The 27,384-nt window shown below is 40.6% G+C and overlaps 1 protein-coding gene and 1 pseudogene across 1 annotated transcript in view; one reads left to right on the top strand and one right to left on the bottom strand.

Moving 5' to 3' along the window:
- Positions 1-27,384, bottom strand: part of LOC115031487 (uncharacterized) — a 173,262-nt gene that overhangs the window by 13,627 nt on the left and 132,251 nt on the right. The gene's annotated exons all lie outside the window — the stretch shown is intronic.
- On the top strand, positions 10,739-14,342 carry LOC110288779 (focal adhesion kinase 1-like; annotated as a pseudogene).

Below are 27,384 nucleotides of genomic sequence, written 5' to 3'. Positions count from 1 at the left end.
AGGCCGGTTTTTGCTTCCCTAACTAATGCAGTCTCAGGTCCCACGCACAATTGGATTGGAGCAGAAGCTGTGTTCCACTCACCAGAAGTCTTAAGATCCTGTGGCGGGTGTTGTGGGTAGCTGGCGAGTGTCAGCTGACCCTGCGCCCTAGCTGCCCCGATGCTTTTCTGACCGGAAGAGGCTTGTGTCCCTATGTAGGCCGGATTTCTCTCTCCCCAACCAGAGCAGTCTCAGGTCCCGCGTGATTGGACTGGAGCAGAAGCTGTGTTCCACTCACCAGCAGTCCCAAAATCCTGTGGCGGGGGTCGTGGGTAGCTGGCAGGTGTCAGGTGACCCTGCGCTCAAGCTTCCCCTGTGCTGATCCGGCCGGATGAGGCCTGTGGCCCTACTCAGGCCGGTTTTTAATAATTCTTAAAAAAAAGAAAAATGGGATGAAAAAGAAATTAAGCAAACAACACTATTTACAATAGTCACAATAATATGAAATATCTTTGGTCAACTATATCAAAACGAGTGAAAAATCTCTATTACAAGAACTGCAAGTCTCTTAAGGAAAAGATTAAAAAAGACCACTGAAAATCCAATGCTCATGGATGGATAGCATGCACTTAGTATTAATGGCCATGATAGCAAAAGCAATCTACAGATTCAATGCAATTCCCATTACATTTCCAATACAATTCTTCACACACATGGAAAGAGCAATTCTTTTTTTTTCTTTTTTTTATTAGGTATTTATTTCATTTATATTTCCAATGCTCTCCCAAAAGTCCCCCACCCACTCCCCTGCCCACTCCCCCACCCATCCACTCCCACTTCATGGCGCTGGTGTTCCCCTCTACTGAGGCAGATAAAGTTTGCACGACCAATGTGCCTCTCTTTCTACTGATAGCTCACTAGGCCATCTTCTGCTACATATGCAGCTAGAGACATGAGCTCTGGGGGGTACTGGGTAGTGCATATTATTGTTCCACCTATAGAGTTGCAGATCCCTTTAGCTCCTTGGGTACTTTCTCTAGCACCTCCATTGGGGGCCCTGTGATTCATCCAATAGCTAACTGTGAGCATACACTTCTGTGTTTGTTAGGCCCTGGCATAGTCTCACAAGAGACAGCTATATCTGGGTCCTTTCAGCAAAATCTTGCTAGTGTATGCAATGGTGTAAGCGTTTGGAGGCTGATTATGGGATGGGTCCCCGGATATGGCAGTCTCTATATGGTCCATCATTTTCATCTCAGCTCCAAACTGTGTCTCTGTAACTCCTTCCATGGGTGTTTTGTTCCCAATTATAAGAATGGGCAAAGTGTCCACACTTTGATCTTCGTTCTTCTTGAGTTTCATGTGTTTAGCATATTGTATCTTATATTTTAGGTATTCTAAGTTTCTGGGCTAATATCCACTTATCAGTGTGTACATATTGTGTGATTTCCTTTGTGATTGGATTACCTCACTCAGGATGATGCCCTTCAGGTCCATCCATTTGCCAAGACTTTCATAAATTCCTTCTTTTAAATAGCTGATTAGTACTCCATTGTCTAAATGTACCACATTATCTGTATCCATTCCTCTGTTTGTCATATGGAAAAAGAAACAAAATACCTGGATATGGAAAATAATTCTTAAAATTAAAATAACTTTGGGGGAAATTACCCTCCCTAAACTAAAATGTTATTGCAAATTAACAGGGGAAAACAAACAAACAAACAAACAAACAAAAACTGCATGGAATTGGTATAGAGAAAGACAGGTAAATCAATGGAATAGAAAAAAAGACCCAGATGTAAACTCAAACATTTATGGAACCAAAAATACACAATGGAAAAAAAAGCATCTTCATTAAAAGTTGCTTCCTTAACTAGAAGTCTGTGTGTAAAAAATTTAAAATGGATCACTATTTGTCAACTTGAAGAATGCTCAAGTTCACATAGATTAAGGACAACAATATAAAACCACATACACTACATCAAATAAAAGAGAAAGTGGGGAAGAGCCTTGAACTCATTGGCATGGTGGGGGTTTTCCTAAACAGAATGAAAATTCCTCAGACTCTTATATCAAGATGGCCTAGTTGAACATCAATGGGTGGAGAGGCCTTTCGTCTTGGGACGATTATATGCCACAGTACAGGGACAGGAAGTGGAAGTGGGTTGGTTAGAGAGCAGGGCTGAAGAGGGTATAGGGGACTTAAGGGAATAGCATTTTAAATGTAAATGAAGAATATATCAAGTACAAAAAACAGTTTAAAAAATTTGATTAGTCAGAGAAAGCAGGTCTCCCAGGAGTTCTAACACACCAACATTGACATGTATGACCAGAACTTCTAACAAAAATTGGGCCCATGAACTATATACTTGTAACCCACAGGACACAGGCATCGAAGAGCATCCCAAGCCAAAATCAGACTCATTCTATCTGTGCCAGTGGTCTGACCCTGTGCAACAAATATCCAAACCAATCAAGGACCTAATACAGTCCTGCACAAAAAGAACAGTTCTCTTAGGAGTGCTAAGAAACCAAAGATCAAAGGAGTAATGACACAATTTAAACCACATGCTCACACACTCACAAAGAGACAAGCTCCAGTCAGAGATGAGAAAACCAGCTAACATCAGAGATAAACAGATGGTAAAACAGCAGGCACAAGAAAATAAGCAAAAGAAACCAACTCTACCTGGCATCATCAGAACCTAGTTCTCCCAACACAGCAAGCTTAGATACCACAACATACCTGAAAAGCTAGATTCTGATTCAAAATCACATCTCATGATGGTGAAAGGGGACTTTAAGAAGGACAAAAATAACTCCCATAAAGAAATACAGGAGAACACAGGATCTTAAAATGAAAATAGAAACAATAAAGAAATCACAAAGGGAGACAACTCTGGAGATATAAAACCAAGGAAAGAGAACCGAGTAATAGATGCAATAATAACCACCAGAATACCAAGAGAAAATAGAAAATCTCAGGCAAATATGTACTTTAGAAAACATTGACACAACAGTCTGAGAAAATGCAAAAAGGTCCTGCCTACCATATAGAGGAAATGTAAGACACAATGAAAAGACCAAATCTAAGGATAATAGTAATATAAGAGAGTGAAGTTTCCTAACCCAAAGGGCCACTAAACATTCTCAATGAAATTATAGAAGAAAACTTTTTTAGCCTAAAGAAAGAGATGACCATAAACATATAAGAAGCCTACAGAACTCCAAATAAGAATGGACCAGGATAGAAATTCCTCTAGTCACATAATAATCAAAATACCAAATGCACAAAACAACGAAGGAATATTAAAAATAATAAGGCTAAAATCTCAAGTAACAATAAAGGTAGACCTATAAGAATTATACCAGGTTTCTCAATAGAGGGTTAAAACTCAGAAGGTCCCAGCCAGCTGTCCACCAGACACCAAGAGAACACAAATGCCAGTTCAGGCTAGTATAACCAGGAAAAAAAAAAAAAAACTATAAATTACCTTAGTTGGTGAAACCAAGATATTCCATGACAAAACCAAATATATATAATAACTTTCCATAAATCCAGCACTATAGAGGATAATAGATGGGAAACTCCAAGACAAGGAGGCAAACAATTTCCAAGAAACAGTAAGAAATTAGTATTATATTCAACAAAGTAAAAAAATATATAGCCATACATATTTAATACCACTTCTAACTACAAAAATAACAGGAGTAAACAATCACTAGTACTTAATAACTCTTAATATCAATGGATTTTATCCCTAATAAAATGCATAGATTATCAGGCAGGTATTTAAACAGTACCTAGAATTTTGTTGCATACAATAAATGCATCTCGGTGACAGAGATAGATAATACTTCAAAGTAAATGTCTAGAAATTTTTTTCCAAGCAAATGTTCCGAAGAAACAAGCTGAAGTTGCCATTCTAATATTAAATAAAATAGACTTACAACAAAATGTTATCAAAAAAGATGAGGAATGACAGTTCATACTCATAAAGGAAAAAAAATCTACCAAAGTGAGCTCTCAATTCTGAACATGTATGCTCCAAATGCAAGGTCAATCATGTTCATAAGAGAAACATTGCCAAGGCTTGAAGCACACATCGAACCTCACACAATAATAGTGGGAGACTTCAACACCCCATTCTCATCAATGGACAGATTATGGAAACAGAAAATAAACAGAGCCATAATAAATTTAACAGAAGTTATGAAGCAAATGTATTTAACTAATTTCTATAGAACATTTCATCCTAAAACAAAACAATATACCTTCTTCTGAGCACCTCATGGTATCTTGTCCAAATAACACTGTATAATTGGTCACTAAACAGGACTAAACAGATACAAGAAGATCAAAATAATCCCATGCATCCCATCAGATCACCATAGAATAAGACTGTTCTTCAATAATAAATACAAAATGGAAGCCCACATACACATGGAAGTTGAAGAGTGCTCTACTCAATTATATGTTGGCCAAGGAAGAAAAAAAAAATAAAGAAATTAAAAACTGTTTTGAATTTAAAGTAAGCGACAGCACAACATACCCAAACTTATTGGACACAATGAAAGTAGTGTTAAAAACAAACTCAAAGCTCTGAGGGCCTCCAAAAAGAAAGTGGAGAGAACACACACCACCAGCTTAACAGCACACATGAAAGCTCTTGAACAAAACGAAGCAAATGCACCCAAGAGGAGTGCACGGCAGGAAATAAGCAATTTCACAACTGAAATCAACCAATTAGAAAAAAAAAAGAACTATACAAAATGAGCTATTCTTTGTTAAAAGTAAATCAACAAAACCAATAGCTAGTTCTATGAGAAAATCAAGGAGATAGATAAAACCTTGTCCAGTCTTTCTGGAGGGCTCAGAAACAGCACCCAAATTAACTAAATGAGAAATGAAGAGGGTGCCCAAACAACAGAAACTGAGGAAATCTAAAATGTCACCAGATCACTCTTCAAAAGCATATACTCAAAAAAATTGGAAAATGATGATGAAATGGAAATTTTATTTAGACAGTGACTAGGTGTACTGGCTAGTTTTGTGTCAACTTGACACAGCTGGAGTTATCACAGAGAAAGGAGCTTCAGTTGAGGAAATGCCTCCATGAGATCCAACTGAAAGGCATTTTCTCAATTAGTGATCAAGGGGGAAGGGCCCCTTGTTGTTGGGACCATCTCTGGGCTGGTAGTTTTGGGTTCTATAAGAGAGCAGCCTGAGCAAGCCAGGAGAAGCAAGCCAGTAAAGAACATCCCTCCATGGCATCTGCATCAGCTCCTGCTTTCTGACCTGCTTGAGTTCCAGTCCTGACATCCTTTGGTGATGAACAGCAGTATGGAAGTGTAAGCTGAATAAATCCTTTCCTCCCCAACTTACTTCTTTGTCATGATGCTTGTGCAGGAATAGAAAGTGTGACTAAGACATTAGGTAACTAAGTTAAACCAGGGGAAAAATATGTAAAGAGTCTCATAAACCATAAAGAAATATCAGTAGCCATTAAATGTCATGGAGAAGAAGAAGAAGAAGAAGAAGAAGAAGAAGAAGAAGAAGAAGAAGAAGAAGAAGAAGAAGAAGAAGAAGAAGAAGAAGAAGAAGAAGAAGAAAATTAAATAATTGGAATGGATATAAGAAAGATTTTTTGAAAAATAATTATATTAAATTCTCAACTAGTACACAAATAATTTAAAAATTGCCGCATACCCTTTGGGCCCTTTTGTCTCTGAGGAATGGGTCTCTAGTCTTGGGTGGGAAAAGCATTGGATGAATTGACAGACAGATGCACACAGGAGAGGTTGTGTAGAATCTGAATATAATTTGTCAAATTGAGCATCAAACTTTTATACAGAAGACAATAAGGAAGTTGGGTGACATACCCGCAAGGTACAAAGAGGTTACTGGATTCTTACATAAAACAGAGGAATACAAACACAGAAGGTCTAACAGGAACCACCTGGGATAGAATTCATTGTTAACAACTGGGATCAACAAGGGCTCCACTTTAGATTCACTTAATTTTAGAAGCCAGGGTCAAGGGTTTCGTCCCCTTGCCATAGTTCCTATTTTAGTCTATTGTATAGTCCACCTTCCCCCTAGGCCATTGTAAATACATGTATATGGTAGTAACTCATCTATCTATAGTTCTAAGTATCTATTTTGGTTTCTCCTTAGGTCTGAAACTTCCTTCTTCCTAGGTGATGGTGAATTACTGTGTAGGGCAGTGACCTAGCTTTTACTCAAATTGATAGTGTAATTCTGAATGTCACTGAATAGTAACATTCTTCCTGAATTCCAAGCCCATGGTCTGCTCAAGCTCTTTTATCGACATTGGAACACTAGTGAAGGCTTTAGCTATGTCAGAATTCAATCTTAAAAGGCACTTCTAATAGGATAATACTAAAAGAGAGCACATGGATCCATACACTAGACTAACGCGGGAATGGAAAATTAATGTATGGGTTAGAGAGAACTCCAGACTCCAGGAGTGAGTTTCCATGAAACTCTTCTGCCTAGTGAGTAGCTTCCAAGCCTCTCAGCTTGTCAAGCTGACTCGACCAGAGTGCGTGGCATTTCTCCCTTTCTTTTTTAATTTTTCAGCCAAAGTTCCAGGATGTCCTGCCTCATCGTAACTACAGACCTCAGGAGCACTCTAAAGATGAGTGGAAACACGATTACTAATAAAACAATGCCAAAAATAATAACAAGTAGGATTATATATTGAACCCAATCCAGGGGGTTCAATGCACTTAGGTTGTTTTTCAAATCTCTAGCCAATTCATCAATGTTCCAAGTGTCCAAATGACTTTTACTAATATCTGAAATTTCTGCCTTTAACTGTTCCAAGTCATGAGGAATATCAGTTTCTCTCCATACTCCTTGCAAATGAGCTTTAGTCTTTTCCCAATCAGTGGTTGTATTATAAGGTAAGGGGGTAACACAAATGTATTGGAAAGAAGCACGCCATTTAGTAGCTAACCTGGTCTTAATATTAGCAATATCTTGCCCTATTGCCAGCACTACTTCTTCTAGGGAGTTAACCTTCGCTTCCAATTTTTTATCTATAATATGCAGCTTTGACAAGGCTACAGAAATGTTCTTATGCATATCATTAACAAAATGAGTGGTATGCAGTTGCTGAACTGAGGCTGTGGTAGATAATGCAAAAGAAGTTAAAATTGCAATTAAGGCAGTAATTCCTAAAATCAGTGCTGCTACAAATCTCTTAGGTCTAATAAGTTCGTTTAGTCTTTTTAAAGTTTGCAATCCTGAATTCTCGAACCAAGGAACATTTCCTAACTCTACAGGCAGTAAAACATACCCAGGTCTCTTAAGCAAAATCATAACAGCAGATTCCTTATCTACTTTGGGATCTACACAATTAGTTAAATGACAAGAATTACAATGAATATGAAAAGACTTGCCACGATTGATGATCTTAAAGTTAAGATCAGAACTTCCCAATAAAATAGCTTATGGGTAAGGTACGCAAGATTTCACCACTATTGGGGAGTTGACCTGAGCTTTGGGTTTCTTTTAAAAGATCATGTTAGCAGCAACAACAAGTCTAAATAATTCTGGTTGAATAGCAATAGTATTGTGAGCAACAGAACGACCAACCCAAATAGGGGCTACAAAGTCCAGAATAAAATAATGTTTCAAGGGCTCGTTCCCTATATCAGGATCAAATCCATGAAACTTAATATCTGAGAGTTGCTATAAAAAGTGAGTAAAGTCGGCAATGGGACAAGGGAACAAAAAATCTGTTACTGAGTCTTGAGTTCCCCTAGGGTGAAAAACAGTGGCTGAATGTTTAAATCCACAATCTAGCCATACAGGGTACTCAGTATCCATGCTATTCCAAGTATAGTCAGTATCTTTATCTCTGGTGATTGCCATACAATCGGGGATTGGTAAGCTAGGTACAGTATCAGAAGTTTCATTATAATTGACATATCCAAGCGTCTGGATTCACAGTTTCTATACCCAGCGCTTAAATTTATCCCCATAGTCAGGAGCATCAGTCACAAAAGATCTATAGTTGACTGGCAAACAACCTATCGGTAACACCTCTTTAAACGCTAGGCATATAGGGGCTGCATCAGACCTCCCTTCATAATTAACATGCTTGGAAATATGATGGTCCCTGCCAAAATCTAGGAATCCACCCAATAACTCAGAATTATTAGTCATAACCTTAGTAAGGTTCTGCTCATTATACCCGATCGGATGAAGAAGCGGTGGCTTAGGTATGTAAGCTCAAAAACTACCTCCCGCTACAGCAGTCACCTGCGTAGCCATTAAAGCCATCATGGCCAAGAATATTGTTTCAGAAGAGGATTTCTTACTAGTCCTCTGCACCAATCCTTCGGCCTCAGGAGTCAGTGTCTCTAGCTGTCCCCAAGTCGGTACCAGCCACTCTTGTTGCTGCAGTCTACGGTGGGGATAGGGAGAGCTTTGTCATTCTGGCCACAACCACTCGCTCTTCCTGCTCCCTTTTCCTCTTCTTTGCGAGGTTTTGTGTGGGGGAGAGGAGGGGCAGTTGGATGAGTCGGTCTGGGATCCAGATGGGGGATTCTGCATTCTGTGGGAAACATATGCATATCCTCTCCCTGAAGAGATTAAGGTATCTGGACCCCTCCAGACTCCATTCAAAAGGTCTTTCCACATTACTAACGGTTGTGCCTTAAAGGCAACCGGACCCCAATGTCTCATCATAGGAGTCTCTCCCTGTTCACTGGTATTAAGATGGTTAATCACAAACAGGGCATGATTCAAAGCATGATGGGGTGAGTAAAACTGATTAGTAGCTCTTACCCTATCGAATTACACCAGACTTCTCAACAGAGACTATGAAAACCAGAAGAGCCTGGTTAGAGTTCACACAGGCTCTAAGAGAACACAAATGCCAGCCCAGGCTACTATACATAGCAAAACTCTCAATCAACATAGATCGATAAACAAAAATATTCCAGGACAAAACCAAAGTCAAACATGTATCTACCAACCCAGTCTTATAGAGGATCCTGGCAAGAAAAATCCTACACAGGGAAGATACCTGAACCAAAGAAAGGATAAGAAATTAAGCAACTCACAACAAAGTCATAAGCAAAGAGCCATAAGGACATAAAACCACCTACAAAAACAAACATATCAAGAACCAACAGTTATCTCTCTTTAATATCTCTCAATATTAATAGACTCAACTCACCTATAAAAAGACATAAGCTAACAAGATACTGGACATGCAAACAAGATCCAGCATTTTTCTACATAAAAGAAACGTACCTCAACAACAAAGACAGGTGCTATCTTAGAGGAAAAGGTTGGAAAAAATTCTTTCAAGCAAATGGCCCCCATCCTAATATCCAATAAAAGTCTTTCAACCAAAAATTATCAAGCATGATGAAGAAGGACACTTCATATTTATCAAAAGTCCACTAAGAGAAACTCTCAATTCTGAACACTTATGCCCCAAATTCAAGAGCACCCAAATTCATAAAAGAGACTTTATTAAAACTCAAAACACACTTTGAACCCCATACAATAATAGTGGGAGTTTTCAATACCCCACTCTCACCAATGGACAAGACATTGAAACAGAAACTAAATAGAGACTCTTGAAACTAAGGGAGGTTATGAACCAAATGGATTTAACAGATATCTACAAAATATTTCACCCTAAAAGAAAACAATACACCATTTTCTCAGGACCTCATGGCACCTCTCCAAATTTGACCATATAATTGGTCACAAAACAACCCTTAACATATACAATAAGATTGAAATAATACCATGCATCCTATAAGACCACCTTGGCCTAAGGCTGGTCTTCAATAACAGCAAACACTACAGAAAGCTCCCATACATGTGGAAACTGAATATCTCTTTACTCAGTGATAACTTGTTCAAGGAATAAAGACAATATGGATGCATCACATCCAAACCTATGGGACATTTTGAAAGCAGTGCTAAGAGGAAAGTACATAGCTCTAAGTGCCCTGGTAAAGAAACTGCAGAGATCTTACACTATCAACTTAACAACCCACCTGAGAGCCCTAGAACAAAAAGGAGCATACTCACCTAAGAGGAGTAGAATACAGGAAACACTCAAACTCATGGCCGAAATTAACCAAATAGAAACAAAGAAAACAATATGAAGGCATGGGCCCCCAACGACTCAGCACGGCCCTAGGGTGCGAGCCCTCCGCCACCGCTACTGCCGCCGGCTGGACTGAGGTGCGCCAGGCGTGTGCGTGGGAGAGAGCACGGCTGCAGGTGCCAGCGCCTCCCCACCCGCTGCCTTCTATCTGCCTCAGCCTCGCATGCCCAGAGGCGGCGGGCAAAGGTAGCTTCTGTTTGGGAGGGACCCACAAGTCTCAGCTTTTAGGACTGTGTGGCTCATGCAGAGATGATGCCTGGATAGGTCTCCGGGCTACAATGATAAGAGGAAACAGATACTAGGAATATTTTTTAAAACAGCTATTTGATTTCTTCTCAAAGTCACTTCTCAAAGCCTTCTGAGTTTTCCTCTTGCTCCTGTGAGTAAGGGGAGGAGTCTGTTCTATGTCTGCCTGTGCCAGATGTGAGAGCTATGTGTCATTTGTGGTATCATGCCTGTTTGACCCAAAACAAGGTCTCACTATGAAGCACTGACTGACCAGAAACTTGCCATGTAGACTAGGCTGGTTTATAACCCAAGAGATCTTCCTGACCACCCCTAGGAATGAAGTTTTTAAATTCTTGTCACAAAAATATGACAGATACCTAGCATCTAGCAAAAGAATGGCAGCTGCTTATCTTGACCCAAACTTGAATCACACACCAAGTTCGAGTACTAAAACTCACCTGAGTACTGGCATGGAACAGTCCCCTGGTGCAATGGAACGAGTATTAAAGGTCTTTCATTATTTTGAAAGCAGTTGTGAGCCAACCACCTGGGCCAGTATTATCAGGCATGGAGATGCTACTGATGTCAGGGGCATCATTCAGAAGATAGTGGACAGTCACAAAGTAAAGCACGTGGCCTGGTATGGATTTCACCTCAGTCACCTGTGATCGGAGGAGGTGCACTGGCTGCACGTGGACATGGGTGTCTCCAGTGTGAGGGAGAAATATGAACTCACCCACCCACCAGAAGAGTGGAAATATGAGTTAAGAATTCATTACTTGCCAAAAGGATTTCTAAACCAGTTTACTGAAGATAAGCCAACATTGAATTTCTTCTATCAACAGGTAAAGAGTGACTACATGCTAGAAATAGCTGATCAAGTAGACCAAGAAATAGTGTGGGACGCCTGACTCGCCAGCAAGAAAGACACCACAATAGGATCCTTCTGCACACGTTTATTGGGAGAGCATTGACTGTATAGGCGAAAGACCCCGAGCCCTGGGCCTCTCACTCTTATATACTATCAGTTCCCATCCACGCACAGCAGGCCACATCACCTCACCAGGTACGCAGCTTCAGCTAATCAGGGCAGCAGGGGCATATCTCCACCAAAATGGCTTCGCCAGTAACCTGGTACACCTGCGCAGCTCTCACGATGTTTGTGGCTTATATTCAGATGTAAGAGGAAGTCAGGTGCAAGTCATAAGACTTAGCTGCAGTCCCTGGCGCCTTCTTGGGACTGCTGCCACACCTGCTCCCCACAAAATAGCTTTGAAGTTGGGTTGTTTGGAAATTAGACGATCCTGTTGGGAGATGAGGGGTAATGCTCTAGAGAAGAAGTCCAACTATGAAGTGTTAGAAAAAGATGTTGGTTAAAAGCGATTTTTTCCTAAGAGTTTACTGGATTCTGTCAAGGCCAAAACACTAAGAAAGCTGATCCAGCAAACATTCAGGCAGTTTGCCAACCTTAATAGAGAAGAAAGCATCCTGAAATTCTTTGAGATTCTTTCTCCTGTGTACAGATTTGACAAAGAGTGCTTCAAGTGTGCCCTTGGGTCAAGTTGGATCATTTCTGTGGAACTGGCAATCGGCCCAGAAGAAGGGATCAGTTACCTGACAGACAAAGGCTGCAATCCCACACACCTCGCAGACTTTAACCAAGTGCAGAACATCCAGTACTCAAATAGTGAAGACAAAGACAGGAAAGTAATGCTACAACTCAAAATCGCTGGTGCTCCTGAGCCTCTCTCTGACAGTGACAGCACCATCCCTAACCATTGCAGAGAACATGGCCGAACTGATCGATGAATACTGCCGGCTGGTGAATGGAGCCACACAATCTTTCATCATCAGACCCCAGAAAGAAGGTGAACGGGAGTTGCCATCAATACCAAAGTTGGCCAACGGTGAAAAGCAATGCATGCGGACATACGCAATCTCTGTGTCAGAGACAGATGACTATGCTGAGATCATCGATGAGGAAGACACATACACCATGCCCTCGACCAGGGATTATGAGATTCAGAGAGAAAGAATAGAACTTGGACGCTGTATTGGAGAAGGTCAGTTTGGAGATGTACATCAAGGCATGTACCTGAGCCCAGAGAATCCAGCTTTGGCTGTTGCAATCAAAACATGTAAAAACTGTACTTTGGACAGCGTGAGAGAGAAGTTCCTTCAAGAAGCCTTAACGATGTGTCAGTTTGACCATCCTCACATCGTGAAGCTGATTGGAGTCATTACAGAGAACCCCATCTGGATAATCATGGAGTTGTGCACACTTGGAGAGCTGAGGTGATTTTGCAAGTAAGAAAATACAGCTTGGACCTGGCATCTTTGATCTTATATGCCTATCAGCTTAGTACAGCACTCGCGTAACTGGAGAGCAAAAGATTTGTTCACAGGGACATTGCTGCTCAGAATGTTCTGGTGTCTTCAAATGATTATGTAAAATTAGGAGACTTTGGATTATCTCAATATATGGAAGACAGTACTTACTATAAAGCTTCCAAAGGAAAATTACCTATTAAATAGATGGCTCCAGAGTCAATCAATTTTCAACGTTTTACCTCAGCTAGTGACATGTGGATGTTTGGTGTGTGTATGTGGGAGATACTGATGCATGGCGTGAAACCTTTTCAAGGAGTGAAGAACAATGATGTTATCGGTCGAATTGAAAATGGGGAAAGATTACCAATGCCTCCAAATTGTCCTCCCACCCTGTACAGCCTTATGATGAAATGTTGGTCCTATGACCCCAGCAGGTGGCCCAGGTTTACTGAACTAAAAGCTCAGCTCAGCACAATCCTGGAGGAAGAGAAGATGAAGCAAGAAGAATGGATGAGAATGGAATCCAGAAGACAGGCTACCGTGTCCTGGGACCCTGGAGGGTCTGATGAAGCACCACCCAAGCCTAGCAGACCTGGTTATCCTAGCCCGAGATCCAGTGAAGGATTTTATCCCAGCCCACAGCACATGGTCCAGACCAATCACAACCAGGTCAATCACAGCCAGCCCACAGCACATGGTCCAGACCAATCACAACCGTGGAATCCCAGCCATGGCTGGCAGCATTTACCCAGGTCAGGCATCTCTTCTGGGCCAGACAGAATATTGGAATCACAGACCTCAGGAGATGTCCATGTGGCAGCCCAGTGTGGAGGATGCGGCAGCTTTGGACCTTCGAGGGGTGGGACAGGTGCTTCCCCCTCACCTGATGGAAGAGCAGCTAATCCAACAGCATCAAGGAAATGGAAGAAGACCAGCACTGGCTGGAGAAGGAAGAGCGATTCCTGAAACCTGATGTGAGGCTCTCTCAGGCAGCATCGACAGGGAGGACGGGAGTTTTCAGGGTCCGACTGGAAACCAACACATCTATCAGCCTGTGGGGAAACCAGATCCTGCAGCTCCACCAAAGAAACCTCCTCGCCCTGGAGCGCCTAGCCACCTAAGCAACCTGTCCAGCATCAGCAGCCCTGCAGACAGCTACAATGAAGGTGTCAAGCTTCAGCCTCAGGAAATCAGCCCCCCTCCCACTGCCAACCTTGACCGGTCCAATGACAAGGTATATGAAAATGTGACAGGCCTAGTGAAGGCTGTCATCGAGATATCCAGCAATCTACAGCCAGCTCCTTCAGAAGAGTACATCCCTATGGTGAAGGAAGTTTGCCTGGCCCTGCGGACCTTACTGGCCACTGTGGATGAGACCATTCCTGTTCTTCCAGCCAGCACTCATCGAGAGATCGAGATGGCACAGAAGCTGCTGAACTCCGACTTAGGCGAGCTCATCAGCAAGATGAAGCTGGCACAGCAGTATGTCATGACCAGCCTGCAGCAGGAGTACAAAAAGCAGATGCTGACAGCTGCTCATGTCCTGGCTGTGGATGCCAAGAATCTACTTGATGTTATTGATCAAGCAAGACTGAAAATGCTAGGGCAGACATGGCCACACTGAGCCACTGGCCATTGAATGTGGCTTTCTGCCCTTTGAGAGATCTTCTCTAGCATTTCACCAGCAGGGAGGAAGTAACCTTAACCTCAGTCGCCCCTGCTCACGGCTCCAACTGAATGACAGCTAGCTGAAAGTCTCTCTTGTATAAGTTTCATCACTTATACATGGTTTTGATTTTGTTATTTTTCTAAATAGTGTTCAGAAAACTGGATCCAAAATGTGGCATTTTTCTGAGAATGAAGATTATACATTAAGAAGCTTTTAAAATATACTTGGTGTTCAAATTGGGATGTGTGTTCCTAGAAGTGGTAATTCATACTGACTATGACTTCAAGTTGGAAGAGAAATGTCTGAGGAGGAAGGGCTCACTGAGACCTTGGAGACTGGTTATCTTTCTTGCCAGAATTCCTATTCAGACTGTGTTGCAATATGCTAATCTCATTTATAGAGAAAGTGCATAAAAGCTATATTTTGAAGAATGAGTCATTTCAAAAGAAAACTTCTGTCCTCCCTGTCTCCACCTTCTTTCCTGTGGATACTGAAGCATTGGGTTGCGAACTATCTGTAGAACTGACAAAAACTTGTCTTTCCTCATCAGAATTCTGTGCCAGTTTTGTACCAGAGCACTCCCAACTGCATCAAGAAATTCCAGGACCAGCCCTGTTCTCCATTTTTATATAATTTATAAGAATAATTAAAGCCATGTTGACTCTTAAAGCCACTGGAGCTAACTGACCTTCATTGCGTCTGTCTTTCCAAGGAGGACCCCGCAGGACAAACAGGGATGTGGTTTTCTTTCTTTTTTTTTTGTCATTTTTTTATTACATATTTTCCTCAATTACATTTCCAATGCTATCCCAAAAGTCCCCCATACACCCCCCCCCGACTTCCCACCCACCCATTCCCATTTTTTGGCTCTGGCTTTCCCCTGTACTGGGGCATATAAAGTTTGTGTGTCCAATGGGCCTCTCTTTCCAGTGATGGCCGACTAGGCCATCTTTGGATACATATGCTGCTAGAGTCCAGAGCTCGGAGTACTGGTTAGTTCATAATGTTGCACCTACAGGGTTGCAGATCCCTTTAGCTCCTTGAATACTTTCTCTAGCTCCTCCATTGGGGTGCTCTGTGATCCATCCAATAGCTGACTGTGAAAATCCACTTCTGTGTTTGCTAGGCCCCAGCCTAGTCTCAAAAGAGACAGCTATATTAGGGTCCTTTCAGCAAACGTTTGCTAGTGTATGCAATGGTGTCATCGTTTGGAGGCTAATTATGGGATGGATCCCTTGATATGGCAGTCTCTAGATGGTCCATCCTTTTGTCTCAGCTCCAAACTTTGTCTCTGTAACTCCTTCCATGGGTGATTGTTTCCAATTCTAAGAAGGGGCAAAGTGTCCACACTTTGGTCTTCATTCTTCTTCAGTTTCATGTGTTTTGCAATTTGTATCTTATATCTCGCTACACTAAGTTTGTCCAGTTGGTATACCATGCATTCTGTTAGGTGATTTTGAGAGCATACCTTCCCTTTAGTTTGTTGGGGGATATAAATCATTCTCAGGAAGAATATAATAAATTGTACAGTTACTCTGACCTATTAAAAAGGCGGCGCCAGGAAAAAAAAAAAAAGAAAGAAAACAATATGAAGAATCAGCAAATCAAAAGCTGGTTCATTGAAAGAATCAACAAGATAAACTCCTAGCCAAACTAACTAAAAGGACAAAAGGCAGAATCCAAAATAATAAAATCAGAAATGAAAAGGGAGACATAACAACAGAAATGGAGAAAATTCAAAAAGTTAACAGATCCTAATATAAAAGCTTATAATCATCAAAACTGGAAAATCTAGATGAAATGTGTAGTTTTCTAGACAGTTGCCATATACCAAAGTTAAATTAAGAACAGGTAAATGATCTAAACAGGTCCATATCACACCAGGAAAAAGAAGAGGTCATTGAAATCCTCCTAAATAAATAAATAAGCCAGGGCCAAATAGATTTAGTCCAGAATTCTATCAGACTTTCAATGAAGACCTGATACCAAATTTCCTCAAACTATTCCATAAAATAGAACCAGAAGAAATATTACCTAACTCATTCTATGAAGCCCCAATTACTCTGATACCTAATCCACGCAAGGGCCCAATCAAAAAAAAGAACTTCAGAACATTCTCCCTTATGAATATCAATGCAAAAATACTCAATAAAATTACTGCAATACAAATGTAAGAACTCATCAAAACCACATTCACCACTATCAAGTAGGCTTCATACCAGGGATGCAAGGTTGGTCTAATATAAGAAAATCCATTAAAGTAATCTACTATATAAATAAACTCAAAGAAAAAAGATCACATAATCATCTCCGTATATGCTGAAAAACCATTTGACAAAATACAACAACTCAACATGTTAAAAGTATGGAAGAGATAAGGAATTCAAAGCCCATACCTAAATATAATAAAAACATCTCCCCATATCTATGTAACATAGTACTCGAAGTGTTAGCTAGAACAATAAGACAACAAAAAGAGATAAAGGGGATACAAATTGGTAAAGAATAAATAAAGGTATCACTATTTGCAGATGATATCATAATATACATAAGCAACCCCAAAAATTCTACCAGAGAATGTTCCAGCTGATAAATAACTTCAGCGAAGTGGCCAGATATAAAATTAACTCAAATAAATCAGTGCCCTTCCTTTATATATAGAATAAAAAGACTGAGAAAGAAATTAGGGAAACAGTTCCCTTCACAATAGCCACAAATAGCATAAAATATCTTGGGGAAACTCTAACCAAACAAATGAGAGACCTGTATTACAATAACTTCATGTCTCTCAAGAAAGAATTTAAAGATCTCAGAAAATGGATAGGTCTCCCATGCTCATGGATTGAAAGAATTACCATAGTAAAAACAGACGTTCTACTAAATGCAATCTATAGATTCAATGCAGTCCCTGTCAAAATCCCAACACAATTACTCAAAGACGTGGAAAGAGCAATTTTCAAATTTTCCTGGAAATGCAAAAACAAACAAACAAACAAACAAAAACAGAATAGTGAAAACAATTTTTAACAATAAGAGAACATCTGGGGGAATCATCATCCCTGACCTCAAGCTTTACTACAGAGCAATAGTGATAAAAATGATGGAATTGGTACAGAGAGACATGTTGATCAATGGAATATAATTGAAGACCCATAAATAAAACCACACATTTACAGTCACTTGATTTTTGACAAAGGCACTAAAATATACATTGGAAAAAAGATAGTATCTTCAATAAATGGTGCTGGTTTAACTGGCTGTCTGTATATAAAAGTAAGAAAATAGACCCATATTTATCCCCTTATACAAAGCTCAAGTACAATTGGATCATGGATCTCAACATAAAACCAGATACACTGAATCAAATAGAAGAGAAAGTGGGATAGAGTCTTGAACTCATTGGCACAGGAGGGAATTTCCTAAACAGAACTCCAATGGCTCATGATCTAAGATCAAGAATTAATAAATGTGACCTCATAAAACTGGAAAGTGCCTGTAAGGCAAAGGGCATAGTCAATAAGACAAATCAGCAACCTACAGATTTGGAAAATATGTTCACTAACCCCACAAAGAGGGTTAATATCCAAAAATATAAATAATTCAAGAAGTTAATTACCAAAAACAACAAACAACACAATAAAAAATGGGATATAGAACCAAACTGAGAATTTACAACTGAGGGATCTTTAATGGCTGAGAAGCACCTAAAGAAATATTCTTGACTCTAGCTGCATATGTATCAAAAGATGGCCTAGTCGGCCATCACTGGAAAGAGAGGCCCATTGGACTTGCAAACTTTATCTGCCCCAGTACAGGGAAACGCCAGGGCCAAAAAGTGGGAGTGCGTGGGTAGGGGAGGGGAGGGGGAGCAGATGGGGAACTTTTGGGATAGCATTGGAAATATAAATGAGGAAAATACCTAATTAAAAAAAGGAAATATTCCAAGTACTGAGATTCCACCTTACACCAGTCAGAATGGCTAAGATCAAAACCTCAGGTGACAACACATGTTGGAAAAGATGTGGAGAGAGAGGAACACTTCTTCATTGTGGGTGGGATTGCAAACTGGTAAAAGCACTCTGGAAATCAATTTGGAGGTTCCTCAGAAAATTGGAAATAGATCTACCTAAAGATCCAGCTATACCACTTTTGGGAATATACCCAAAAGATGCCCCTCCCTTGCCAATGGAGCATGTGTTCCACTATGTTCATAGCAGCCTTATTTGTGATAGCCAGAAGATGGAAAAAACCTAGGTGTCTCACGACAGAAAAATGGATACAGAAAATGTGGTTCATTTACATTACTACTCAGCTATTAAAATCGAGGACACTGAGGAATCAGCTCAGTGGTTATGAGCACTGACTGCCGCTCCAGAGGACCTATGTTCAAGTCCCAGCACCAACCTGGCACTTTTCAACAATCTATAACTCACGTTCCAGGGGATCTGCTTGTATGTAGTACACAGATATACATTCAGGCCAAACACTCATACACAGAAGATAAAAACAAATCTTTGCTGGGTGGTGGTGGTGCACACCTTTAATCCCAGCACTTGGGAGGCAGAGGCAGGCAGATTTCTGAGTTCGATCTACAGAGTGCATTCCAAGACAGCCAGAGCTACACAGAGAAACCCTGTCTCAAAAAAAAAAAAAAAAAAAAAAAAAAAAAAAAAAAAGAAAGACCTAAAGACCTGGGAGTTAAGAGACTCCCAGGACTCCCAGAAAGGGTCCTCTGATGTAATGCCTAACATTAGGTAGAGGGATCTTATAGAGCCCACCACCAGTAGGAAAACAGGACATCAAGTGAGGGATGGGGTTGCCATCCTAGAGTCACCCCTATCAATAATTTCTTCTGTCTGGAAGATTTACAGGGATGGAAATTTAGAGAAGCCTGAGGAAAACAAAGCCCAGTGACAGGCCCAAAATGGGATCGAGGTCAAGGGCAGGTCCCAAGGCTTAACACTATTACTGAAGATATGGAGGACCTACAAAAAGGGATCTATCATGACTGCCCTCCAAAATACCCAACTAGCAGCTGAAAGAGTCAGATGTAGACATTTGCACCCAACCAATGGACAGATGCATCTAACCTCTGTTGTTGAATTAGGGAAGGCCAAAAGAAGCTGAGAAGGATGATCCCGAAAGAGGACCAGCAGACTTAATTAATCTGGACCCCTCAATATCTTTCAAACACTGGACCAACAAAAAGACAGCATACACCAGCTGATATGAGGCCCTCAAAACACATATAGTAGAGGACTTCCAGGACTATGTTCATTCAGAGATGAAGCATCTAACCCTCAAGAGACTGGAGGCCCCAGCGAGTTTAGAGGTAAAATGGAGTGGAGGGTGGGGTCATCCATGTCTAGCCCGGGTGTGGTGGGGAAGAGGTGTGGGTTGTGGAGCAGTTAGAGGGTGGGAGGGGAGGGGTGAGTAATAGAATATGGAGTATAAAAAATGAACTAAAAATAAAATTAAAAATAAAAATAAATAAAAGAAAAAAGAAACAGGACATCATGAGTTTTGCCAGCAAATTGATGGAACTAGAAAATATCATTCTGAGTGTGGTAATTCAGACACAAAAAGATATGCCTGGCATGTTCTCACTAATAAGTGATTATTAGCCAAAAATGTACAGGATATCTAGGGTACAATCCACAGAACTTAAGAATGCTAAAAAGCAGATAGTGAGGATGCCTCAATCCCACTTGGGAGGGAGAAGAAAACAATTATGGCAGGTTGGCAGTGGGAGGGATCTGCCTGGGAAAGGGGACAGCGAGGGGAATAGCTATGGGTGTAGCATAATCATGTTTTGGGAGACACAGTACTGAAGCCCTGAGTGCCAGCAGAAGTAGTGGAAATAAGCAACGTTGGTAGGAAATAAGTGAGGGAACTCTCTAGAAAGTACAAGAGACTTGGGAGGTATGAAACTGTCAGGATTCAAGGGATGGTCTTTACATGAAATGCCCTACAGTGTAAAGATGGAACTTGTAGTGTCAACCTCAGTAGAAAGACAATGCCCAAATTGGAGTGATGGGGTTTCCATCCCACAATCAAAAACTCTGACCCAGCATGAAAAGGAGGCAATTACCTGCGTGAAGAATAGGAAGAATAATGTCTTAGTTTGGGTTTTACTGCTGTGAACACACACCATGACCAAGGCAAGTCTTATAAAAACAACATTTAATTGGGGCTGGCTTACAGGTTCAGAGGTTCAGTCCATTATCATCAAGGTGGGAGCATGGCAGTATCCAGGCAGGCATGGTGCAGGAGGAGCTGAGAGTTCTATGTCTTCATCCGAAGGCTTCTAGTTGAAGACTGACTTCCAGGCAACTAGGGTGAGAATCTTATACCCACACCCACAGTGACACACCCATTCCAACCAGGTCACACCTATTCCAACAAGGCCACACCTTCAGATGGTGCCAATCCCTGGTCCAAGGATATACAAACCATCACAAGTAATATGTTAGGACATACTAGATTTCAAGAGATCTGATCAAGTTAAAGGGGACCTAGCATGATCACACTTTGGAATACCCAAAAGTAGCTGATAGAGTCAGAGGCAGATAGTTGCACCCAACCTATGGACAGAAGCAGATGAAACCAGTTGTTGAATTGGGGAAAGACTGACAGAAGCTGAGGATGAGGGTGACCCTGTAGGACAGACAATGCATAGTCTCAATTAATCTGAACCCCTGAGATCTATCAAACACTAGACCAAAAAACAGGCAGCATAGACCACCTGATATGAACCCACCAAAACATGTACAGCATAGGACTGCCAGGTCTGTGTCCATTCAGAAATGATGCACCTAATTCACAAGAGACAGGAGGCCCCATGGAGTTTAGAGGGTAGGTGGGGTGGAACTATGTATATCCACATGGATACCAGAGGATGGGAGGAGGTATGGGATGTGGAGCAGTAGGAGGGTGGACTGGGGAAATAAAATATGGAGTGTGAAACAAACAAATAAATTTCTTAAAAAAACGTAGAATTTAGTAAATATAGATTAACAAAGCAGGAAAAATCATCATAATATCAGCTTTCAAACAAAAATTCCTATAGTAAATAAATATGACCTTGTAGATAACCACATACTCTTCTATTGAAAATTCCATATCTGATGTGAAAAATTCTTCCTATAAGGCTCATACATCATATAACAAATGAATGTACAAATCAAAACACAATGATGAACACAGTTAAGAAATAGTTTGATATTATGCCTCCTGTACCTATATCACAAGGATCATTGTGAAAAGGGACAAGGAAGTTGGTAAAATCTAGGGTATGAAGCCATTTGCTATAAGATTATGTCTTCTAGAAATGCCAAAAATTACTTTAACAAAGTTGATTTTCAAATTCTTCAAGTACATAAAATATGCTCACAGTAAGAGTTCCAGTTTTCTAGAAAAAATATTTGTTATCCAACAGAAAATGATAAATCCTAGAAACATACATACATAACATTATACAAACTAAAAGGGTTTTTTTTTCTTTTGTCTTCCACAGTCAAAACACTGAACTATATTTGTTCCTGTCTGAAAGAACTGCGGGAAGTGAAATGGAGAGAAGCCTGAGGAAAAGAAAGTTCAGCAACAGGCCTAAAGTGGGATCCAGCTCAAGGGAAGGTCTCAAGGCCTGACACTATTACTGAGACTATGGAACACTGATGGAAATGTACCTATCATTACTGCCCTCTGAAAGATTCAACAAGCAGCTGAAAGATTCAGATGCAGATATTTTCAACCAACAAATGGACCAAACCTGCTGACTCTTGTGGTTAAATAAGCGTAAAGCTGGAAGAACCTGAGGCGCAGGATGACCCTATAGTAGGTCCAGCAGTCTCAATTAACCAGAAACCCTGAAATCTCTTAGACACTGGACAACCAAACAGGTAGCATAAACCAGCTGAAATGAGGTCTCCAAACACATATGCAGCAGAGGACTGCCAGGACTGTGTTTAGTCAAAGAAGCTGCAACTTCCCCTCAAAAGACTGTGGGAGTTTAGAGGTCTGGTTGGATGGGGTGTGTGGAGGTGGGAACATTCTCCTGGAAACAGGGGACAAGGAGGACATATGGGATATAGAGCAGTTCTAGGGTGGACCAGGTGGAGAATAAAACCTGGAGTATATAAAAAAAAAAAAAAAAAAAAAAAAAAAAAAAAAAAGATTAGTCCGGGCATGATGGCGCATGCCTTTAATCCCAGCACTTGGGAGGCAGAGGCAGGTGGATTTCTGAGTTCAAGGCCAGCCTGGTCTACAAAGTGAGTTCCAGGACAGTCAGGGCTACACAGAGAAACCCTGTCTTGAAAAACTAATAAAACAAACAAACAAATAAACAAACAAACAAACAAAAAAAAGTAAATAAAAAGAATTAATGTATAAAATAAAGAAAAATATGTAAACTCATATATACAAACTGTACCTTAGATTTACTGCATAGGCTCCAATAAGTTGTGTTTTTAATTTTCATTTCAGTCCATTATAGAAAAAATTTAGCAGAAATTTTTGCAGTGCAATTCTCCCCACTTACCATACACTTTTATATTATATACTTTTGTTATTAATGTACTAATTAACAAAATGTATTTATCCATATGAATTTGTTAATGTGTAAAATATTAATGATAACATGGAGAAGGCAATTAAAATAGTAATTTATTACATTCTCTCTGTCTCTGCATACATGCATGTGTGTGTGTGAGAGAGAGCAGGGGAGAGGGAGAGGGGATGGAGGAGGGGGAGAGGTAGAGAGTGCACATGTTGGTATCAGAGGAAAATTTATGACAGTGCATTCTCTTCTACTATGTGTGACACAGAAGTGGAGCTCAGGTCCTCATGCTTGTCACTAGCATCTTTACCTGCTGAGCAATTGCAGCAGCCCAAGCTACAGCAAATTCCAAGGTAATAAACAGTATTAAGAATAAGCAAAGTGCTATTCTTACATCTAAGATTGAATCTACAAATCTGAGTTATTAGCATTCACTCCATGTGTTTCTGCTGAAAGAGTGTTTGCTTTGCTTCCACAGTATTAGAGACTGTGTAATATAGGACAAGAAATAAAAGATAAAAAAGAATAAACACAAACTTACATACAGATATATGCATGCAATCAGAATTAAATAAAACAAGCAATGTATTTGAAATGCAGCAAAGAATGTTATGTTGTAAACTAGAAGAGATAAAGGGGAAATAAAACTCTATTACAATCACAAAAACAAAGAAATCAATTAAAAATAGATTTCCACAAAATTGAGATGAAATTACTGAAGAGTCCTCACCCATCTTACTTTCAAACAAGTCAATACAAATATATCAAGGTTCATCTTAGTCAACTGATGAGTTAATTGAGAAAACATACAGATCATTTTAATTGTAATTTTCATGACTGCGTGTTCTCAGAAAAAGGCTGCACAGAAATCCTTACCCAGAAGCACATTTTTCATACTGTTGTCTATGGAAAATTCTTATTGAAAATCTGTTGTATTATTTTTTGAGTACAAAGCAAAGGTGAGAATAATGATTAATAATAAGGAATGGACAACTGAATTAATAGACATGGAATACCTGGTACTACATTTAAACTGTCATTATCAGGTTTTTCTCAACTGGAAAGTGTGATACTTGTTTCTCATGTATTTGAATTGGTGACACATAAAAATTCATTTTTCCCTCTATGAGAATGCATATTTTATTCAATAAGAATTTTATTTCAAATTTTAATTGAACTTTTTGGTGGGTATACGTTGACTGCCATTTCTAACTGTCAAATATGCATGATTCAAAATTGACTAGGATTTGAGCTTGGTGGTATCTTAGTGTTACCTATAGAAGCTATAAGGCCTATCACCCAAGGAGGGTATATATTTGACAACTCCTACTGAAAGACTCCAAAACTCCCAAAGGGAGGCACTTACTCAAGCCTCGGGTCAGCCGCGCACCCAAGAAGACACTGAGACCGGTACTTAAGATGTATAGAGTAAGATTTAATAAAGCAACAACAAGAAAGCAGACAAAACAAACAAAAAGCACATATATACCAGATATCTGGGGCCGGACCCCATGCAGCAGGTGCAGAGGAGATCCGGCAATTAGCCCAAATTTTCACAGGCTTTTATAAGAAAAGGGCAAGGGGGGGAGCAGGGCAGGGAAAATACAGTTTTTACGTCACTAAGTGATTCAACCAAGGGTTTTTCCAAAGTGCTTTTGCAACCGCGTCCCACACTTTGGCCATGTACTTGATTCATTGAAACTGAGGTTTTTACTCACACCCTTTATCTCAAAAATGTCCCTGGCACAGTCCTCAGTTGGGAGGGGTTGGACTGGGTTCGTTCCAGGAGACCCTTATCTCAGAAATGTCCCCGGAACAGTTTTCATTTGAGAGGGGGTCTGACTCTGGTGTGAGAGTTCAGAATGTACTCTGGGGTGAGAATTCTGGTGGTCAGTAATTTTCTTCTTTCATTCCCCCCTTCTTTTAGTAAATAATTCTAATCTTAGAATTTCAGATACTGCATAATGCACCAAATGAAAGACTCTATTTTAACATGGGAACAAAAACAGAACAAGAAGCATTAGTAAACAGAACTAGGCAGGGGCCCTTTTAGCGAGGCTTGAGGGTCTGGGCATGATGTAGGTGCACGTAGATCAGATCTCTGGCTGGAACTGGTGAGATGTCCTTGGGGTACCCAGCTCGTTCACTGTCTCAGCTGTTGGGATCCCTGGAGCAATGTCGTCCGCGTACTCAGTCCAATTTTTCCCAGTTGTGACCAGACCACCTGCAAGCCTTTTAACTTAGCATACAGATCATTATTATAACAACATAGGTTTAAACACATCATTTAAGACTATAATGGGCATAGGAGTCTCATAAAGGATAAAACTGAATCAAGAGATAGGGCATAGGGAAGGAACACCAAGTCTGTGCCAGTCTCTACGATTAATTTAGTCAAGGTCTGTCATAGAGTTTTAAACTAATTTTTATCTATCCTGAGCTCTGAGGTCTATACACACAATGTAATTTTTATTTGACCTCTAAATACTTTGGCCACACCCTGACTTACCTGGGCAACAAAGCAGGGCTATTATCTGACACTATTGCTTTTGGCACTCTGAACCTTGGAAAAATTTTCTTACCTTCAATCATGAGGCTACTGCTGTCCGTGTACCAGCTCAAACTCTCAGGCCAAGGCTGATCTGATCTTTACTTGCCGAGGTAAGTAGCCCCCTCTGTTGGTAGATGGCCCCATGGATATGAGCTGCTTTTCATCAACTACTGCTGCTCCTGTGACAAAGCTGCTGCCATCTGTGTACCAGGCAGGCACACCTGGCCAAGGCTGATCAGTCAGATCTCTCCTTGTTCCAGTTTCCTCAGCCAGGACATCAGCACATTGATGTACAGGAGTGGAGTCATCCGCCAAGGAGCAGTAAACTCTGGTAGTGGGTATAGTCACATGCTGACCCAGAGTAAGCTTGTCAGCATCTTTAACAAGCAGGGCTGCCTTTATGCTGTCAAAGGCTTTTTGGTGCTTTTCAGTCCAGGTGAATGGGACTTTTTCTTTCTGCAAAAGCCCACCGTCCCCAGAAACTCACGTACTTGGCGCGGGGCGGTGGGGGTTGGGATCAGCATCACAGTCTTTTTTTTTGGCCTCGGTGAGCCACCGCTTTTCGTCGTCTCGGCACCTCGGTCTCTGCCTTTAGCCAACCGCAGGGCTTGGGTTAGTGCCAAGAGTTCATGTTTTCCAGAGCATTAGTCAGCCATCGGTCAGGGGGCTGAACCACACTTTTAGGGCATGTGCCAAGTTTTGTCTCAGAGTCAGTTTATCTGCGTCCTTGACAAGCAGATTATGGCAGCAATAGCTTTCAGGCAAGAAAATCACCCGCTGGCAACAGGGTGTAACTTCTTGGATAGGTAAGCCACTGGCCTTTTTCAAAGTCCCAATTTCTGAGTAAGAACCTCTTTGGCAATACTTTTGTTCTCAGTCACATCTAGGAGTCCCAAAGTTGGGGCAACATTAGGGCAGTCTCAATAGCATCTAAGGCCATCCAAGGTTGTTCTTTATATCTTATACGAGGGGCTGTTTATCTTTTTAATGCAGCAAAACCTGGGATCCACAGTTTGCAAAGGCCCGCAGTGTCTAGGAACCTTTTAAACTTGCTTTGCATTGGTTAGTGGAGGAATATGAAAACACAGTCTCTTTTTTAGCTGCTTTTAACAGGTAGACCACCGGTCTCTTTTAAGGACTCAGCTTCTGTGTTAGCACCCCTTCTGCTTTTTCTTTACTTTCAGCCACAAACAGGTGAAGGGTTTGGTCATGAGGGGGGGCTCCTCTTCTTTTTGTTAGGACAGTCTCTCGCCCAGTGTTCTTCTTTTTCAACAGCAAACACTCTGATCTTTAGCCAAAAGCTTGCTTTTGTTGCCGGGTACTAAGTTTTCTAGTCTCCCTGACTTTTGTGACCAGCAGTTCATTTCTCTTATCTTTTTAGAAAATTTTCTGGCTCCCTATTTCTTACAGATCATCTCTAAGTGCTAGTATTATTAGCAAGTGTCACTTTGCTAGGTTTTAGTCTTTGTCATTTATCTCTCTTTACTCCTGTTTCTTAACTGCAATGGAGATCTCATATAATGTCTCTCTCTCTATATATATATCTTTTTCTTGTCTTTGCTTACTTTGAATGCTATCTAATTATTACATCTATATTCTGTCACTTAACTTTTTTCATAGTTCGACTACCCTGGTTTATTTTTCTGTCTTACAGCACATTTCTGATTCTGACTCTGGTCTCTGTACTTGCCAGCCTCATTTTACTGGTTCCTCTTTTAAATATTTCTCATTTAGAGTATCTTTCTCATTTCAGACCTAATTTTTCTTTATCTCTATTTTTACCTCTTTTCACTGTTAACCTATCTCTTCTGAGTCTGCTGAAGCTTTGCTCTCAGCTCTTTTTTGCAGACCTCTATCCTTCATCAGAGCCTGGCAGTTAGACCCGCAGGTGTTCCTTACC

This window comes from Mus caroli, unplaced genomic scaffold (assembly GCF_978045245.1).
Source record: "Mus caroli unplaced genomic scaffold, Mus_caroli_1 scaffold_8, whole genome shotgun sequence".
In the NCBI taxonomy this organism is placed as follows: Eukaryota; Metazoa; Chordata; class Mammalia; order Rodentia; family Muridae; genus Mus; species Mus caroli.
The sequence above is the reverse complement of the archived record's forward strand: the minus strand, read 5'-3'. Positions and strand labels throughout refer to the sequence as shown.